Genomic DNA, 6,022 nt, shown 5'->3' with positions numbered 1-6,022 from the left:
CTTCCGTAGTGATACTGCCTCGGAAACCCAAGGAAGGGTCGCTATGAGTCGGGGCCGACTTGACGGCACATAACAACAACAACAACAACAACACATTCACTTAATAAATATTCTCCTTTGGAAGCCACCTTAAAAAAAAAAATTGTTGTTGAAAATTTCCACAGCAGGACATAAACCGACTCAACAATTTCTTCCAGTACAATTCAGTGCCACTGATTACATTCTTTAAGTTGCACGAAAATGCTCAGGTTCCTTTTCCAAATTTTTGTTCCCTTATTAACATAAAGTCACTTCTCTCTAAGGTTCCTATCTAATCTTTCAAGTTGCTGTTGTCACTTTGATCCCATAGAGATAGTTACTAAAAGAGCACATTGCTCAAGACAGACATAGTTTACCAGTTATGCTAAACTATTTGGCTTAAAGAAGACTTCAGGGGATATTTCTGGTTTAAGGTTTAAAAATTATTTCAGGGCAATAGTTTTGGGGGTTCATCTAGCCTCAATGGCTCCAGAAAATCTGGAATACATCACTTCTTTCAGATGGCAGCTTTACAAATAGAAGGAATATGGATCTTGCTTGAAAGAGAGCTGCCTGACTGTGAAGTGACTGAGAAACACACTCTTGTTGAATTAACATTCAGAGATTTATTTGATATAATAGTAAGATTTATTTCATACAGTCTATGAGTCAGGAGCTCTGGTGGCATTATGCCTAAGGCATTTGACTGCTAACCAGAAGGTTGGCAGTTCAAACCCACCAGCCACTCCTTAGAAGGAAGATTGGGCAATCTACTTCCATAGAGATACCACCTCAGAAAAACAAGGAGGGGCCACTATGAGTCAAATCCACTCGATGGCAATTAGTTTAGTTTTTTTTTTTTTAATCTATAGAAACTGTGACTACTATTTTACATGGCAAAAGGGACTTTGCAGATATGATTAAATGAAAGATCCTGAGATGGGGAGTTTAGCCTGGATTATCCAGGTGAGTCCTACATGTAATTACAAGTGTCCTTTTAATAGGGAAGGAGAGGTGGACTTGGCTGTGGAGACAGAAGGCAGTGTGAAAACTGAAGCAAGATGCAGTTCTGTTGCCTTTGAAGATGGAAGAAGGGGCTACGAGCCAAGGAATGCAGCTTTATAAACTGGAAATGGCAAGGAAACAAAGTCTCTGGAGGGAGTATCTGGAGAGAGTATAGCCCTACTGACACCTTGATTTTGATCTGTTGCGCCATCCTCACAATCCTTGCTATACTTGAGGCCATTGTTGCATTTTTGGAAGTTCTTTGTCAATATACTGCTGCAACCATTTTTAAATTATTCAGCAAGATTTTACTTGCATGTGATATTAATGATATTGTTCAATAATTTCCACATGGTGTGTGATCACCTCTCTTTGGAATGGGTACAGATGTGGATCTCTTCCTGTCAATTGGCCAGGTAGCTGTCTTCCAGATTTCTTGGCATAGATGAGTGAGTGCCTCCAGTGTGGCATCCATTTGCTGAAACATCTCAATGGGTATTCTGTCAATCACTGGAGCCTTGTTCTTTGCCAATTCCTTCAGTGCAGCTTCAACTTCTTCCTTCAATACCATTGGTTCTTGAACATATGCCACCTCCTGAAATGGATGAGCATCAAGGAACTCTTTTTGGTACAGTGACTATGTATTCCTTCCTCTTCTTTTGATGTTTCCTGCGTCATTCAATATTTTGCCCTTAGAATCTTTCAATATTGCAACTCGAGGCTTGATTTTTTTTTCCCCCAGTTCTTTCAATTTGAGAAATTCCAAGTGTGTTCTTCCCTTTTAGTATTCTAACTCTAGGTCTTTGCACATTTCACTATAATTATTGACTTTGTCTTCTTGAGCTGTTCTTTGAAATCTTCTGTTCAGCTCTTTTATCTTGTCATTTCTTCCACTTGTTCATTGAATAGCAAGTTTCAGGGTCTCTTCTGGCATTTTGGTCTTTTCTTCCTTTGTTGTCTTTTTAATTATCTTTTGCTTTCTTTATGTGTGATGTTCTTGGTATTATCCCACAACTCATCTGCTTTTTGGTTATTGGTATTCAATGAGTCAAATCTATTCTTCAGATGCTCTCTAAATACAGATGGGTCATATTTTGGCTCTCATGGACTTGTTTAATTTTCTTCAGCTTCAGCTTGAACTTGCATATAAGCAGTTGATGGTCTGTTCCACAGTCAGCTCCTGGCCTTGTTTTGGCTAAAGATACTGAGCTTCTTCATTGCCTCTTTCTACAGATGTAGTCAATCTGATTTCTGTGTATTCCATCTGGTGAGGTCCACGTGCATAGCCACTGTTTATGTTGTTGAAAAAAGGTATTTGCAACGATAAGTCATTGGTCTTGCAAAATTCTGCCATGCAATTTCCCACATCACTTCTATCATCAAGGCCATATTTTCCAACTGCTATGATTCTTGGTTCCAATTTTTGTTTTCCAGTCACCAGTAATCATCAATACATCTTGATTGCATGTTTGGTCAATTTCAGACTGCAGAAATTGGTAAAAATCTTCAATTTCTTTCTATTTGGCTTTAGTAGTTTTTGTGTAAATTTGAACAATAGTACTATTAACTGGTCTTCCTTGTAGGCATTTGGATATTATCCTATCATTGACAGCATTGTACTGCAGGATGGATCTTGAAATATTTTTTTGTGAACATGAATGGCACTCCATTCCTCTTTAATTTGTCATTTCCAGCATGGTAGACCATATGATTGTCTGATTCAAAATGGCCAAAACCAGTCCACTTCAGCTCACTAATGCTTAGGATATCAATCTTTATGCATTCCACTTAATTTTTGACAAGTTCCAATTTTCCTACATACCTACTTCATACATTTCATGTTCTGATAATTAATGGATGTTTGCAGCTGTTTCTTCTCATTTTGAGTCATGCCCTACCTGCAAATGAAGGTCCTGTAAGCTTTACTCCATCCACATCATTACGGTCAATTCTGAGGGGGCAGCTCTTCCTCAGTTGTATTTTGAGTGCCTTCTGATCTGAGGGGCTCATCTTCTGGCCCTATATCAGACAGTGTTTTAGGGTTATTGATAATGTTTTGCAATAATGTATCAAACAGTGTTTCACTGCTGTTCATGTTTTCACTGGCCAGTTCTTTGAGAAGTGGATGGATCCTTCCTTCTTCCAAGTCTGTCTTGGTCTGGAAACTCCATTGAAACCTGTCCACCATGGGTGACCCTGCTGGTATTTGAAATACTGGTGGGATAGCCTCCAGCCTCACAGCAACATGCAAGCCACCACAGCAGTACAAACTGATAGATGAGTGGTGGGATTCTGGCCTAGTGAAACCCATTTTGGACTCCACAGGTGTAAGAGAGTAAATTTATAATGTTTTAAGCCACTAAGTTTCTGGTAAATTTTTACAGCAGTCATAAGAAATATAGATGTGACAAGCCCCTGAATAAGGTGGGGACACAGGAATTTATTCAAGTTAATTTGAAAAGCACCTTCTAGATATGTGCTTATTTGGGATTAAATATCAGTCAAACAGCCATGCTGATTATGCTTCGTGTGGAAAGAGGGCAATGACAGAATCCAGGAGATCATTAGCATTTATGGGAAGTAACGAAAAGATGACTAGGAAGAAGATTGAGAAGAAGCCATTGGAGAAGTGGAAGAAGAGGTAGTTCATTAAAGTTAGGAGAGAGGGGACTTCTGGCCTCCCTCTAGCTGCCATCTTGCATCCCCACGTGTGTGTACCTAATCTCAGCTCGTCTGCCAAAGACCCCCTGAGCGCCAGCCCTAGTCCCCCACATGGCCCCATTTCCACTCTGACAAGATGAAAGAAACAATCATGAATCAGGAGAAACTCGCCAAACTGCAGGCACAAGTGCACATTGGTGGAAGAAAGTGGTTCACAGAACAGCTATAGCAGATGATTAAAAACTTCAGTTCTCCTTAAAGAAATTGGAGGTAAACGATATATCTGGTATTGAAAAGGTGAACATGTTTACAAAGCAAGGAACAGTGATCCTCTTTAACAATCGTAAAGTTCAAGCATCTCTGGCAGCAAACACTTTCACTGTTACCGGCCATGCTGAGACAAAGCAGCTGACGGAAATGATACCCAGCATTTAAACCAGCTTGGTGCAGACAGTCTGATGAGTTTAATAAGGCTGGCTGAAGCTCTACCCAAACAATCTGTAGATGGAAAAGCACCACTTGCTGCTGGAGAGGATGATGATGATGAAGTTCCAGTTCCTGTGGAGAATTTTGATGAAGCTTCCAAATATGAAGCCAAATGATGTGTCAACTTCTGAAGAAAATAAACTTGAAGAAGTTACTTGGAGCTGCTATTTTATATTATGACTGCATTTAAAAATTGTTTTGTTTATGGATCTGATAAAAATCTAGATCTCATAATTCTAAGCCCAAGCCTTTTGGACATTGAAGCTCCTTTCAGTTTTTCCTTATACATAATTCATTCTTTGCAGCCAATTAAGCTGAAGAAGCCTAGAAATAAGATTTGAAACAAAAGTTAATAAAGCTCTTTGCCTAGTTTAAAAAAAAAAAAATTAGGAGAGAGGGAATGGCTGGAAGATGGAGGCATGAGCAGTTCCACACCCAGATCTCCCTACATGCAAAATAACCAGAAATCAGTAGACTCTATTTTGTAAGAACTCTGAAAAGTAATCAAAGGGTTGCAGCAATGAAGTGAATGCTGAATCAAGGAAAAGGTGTCTTTTAAATGGTACGAAAACTTTAAATGTCTACTGCCTGCAACCAGTTTGATGGTGGTGGTGGCAACAGCAGTAGATTGTGGACTATGCTTCCAGAGAGATGGTCTAATCTCTGCCTCTGGAGTGAGAGGAGAAGACTTTGTTAGTGGATTATGGTATATGTTTCTGATCTGTCTAGGGTTAGGCTGGAAAACTGAAGCAGGGCACTTTCTTTGGTTTGTTAGGCTGGGTTCTCTAGAGAAGCAAAACCAGTAAAACTTGTATACACATATAGAGAAAGAGAAATTTATCTTAGGAAAATGACTCACACACTTATAGAAGCTGGCAAGTCTCAAGTTCTTGGATAAAACGTCAAGCTGGAGGCTTTTCCTTACTCACGCAGCTGCAGGGGCTGATGAGCTCAAGGCTGGCAGGCAGTATACTGGCTGTTGACTCCAACGAATGATGAATCCAAGATCTCCAGGCTGAATGGTGGATTGTTTGCTCATGACAGTTGTAGACAGCACAACAGGATCCCGATCCACGGAAGAGGGTCTCTTTTCCCAGGATGTCCATAAATATACTGGAAGCAGCCCACACCCCTAGGGAAACTCCTTTTTGATGGGTTGGCTGCTCAAAACATATACATCCAATCCCATTATGGGAATAACCCACATCACAACTGCTTAAACCACACAGAATTGTGGTCCAGCCAAGTTGACACACAGCTGCAACTATCACACTTGGTTTAGCCTGCCTTAGAACTTATGTGATGAGCAATGCTTGAAGGCTGTGACCTCCCATAGGTACCTGGGCTAAACAGTTTATCAGAACTATAGTGAAGGCCAAAAGTCTGAAGAAGAAGCCAGAGTGTGTGTTTAAGATATTAGCCCTTTCAAAATCATTATGTAAATGGGAAAACTGAGAAAGTCACGTCCATATCCAGGGCAAAATGTATACACAAAAATTTCCATTCTGACCATAGTCACAGAGGACATCAAGCTCAACTGGCATAACATAATACACAAAACATTGTTCTACCTCCTACTTTGGCGAGTAGCGACTGGGATCTTAAAAGCTTGCAAGCAGCCATCTAGATGCAATGATGGGTCTCTCCTCGTCCAGAGCAAAGAATGAAGAAAACCAAAGATTCATGGAAACAATTAGTCCTAGTGACTGGGACACCATGAGATCTGCAGCTTATATGACTATGAGACCAGAAGAGCTAGATGGTGCCCCGCTACCACTGTCAACCACTCAGAGGGGGATCTATGTAGGAGATCCTGGATAGAGAGGGAGAACAATGTGGAACAAAACTCAAA

The 6,022-nt window shown here is 40.3% G+C and overlaps 1 pseudogene; it reads left to right on the top strand.

The window, feature by feature from the left end:
- Positions 1–3,820: 3,820 nt before the first annotated feature.
- LOC103204937 lies at positions 3,821–4,286 on the top strand (annotated as a pseudogene).
- The last annotated feature ends 1,736 nt before the right edge of the window (positions 4,287–6,022 follow it).

This window comes from Orycteropus afer, unplaced genomic scaffold (genome assembly GCF_000298275.1).
Source record: "Orycteropus afer afer isolate SDZICR_OR568_19922 unplaced genomic scaffold, OryAfe1.0 scaffold00010, whole genome shotgun sequence".
Classification (NCBI taxonomy): domain Eukaryota; kingdom Metazoa; phylum Chordata; class Mammalia; order Tubulidentata; family Orycteropodidae; genus Orycteropus; species Orycteropus afer.
The sequence above is the reverse complement of the archived record's forward strand: the minus strand, read 5'-3'. Positions and strand labels throughout refer to the sequence as shown.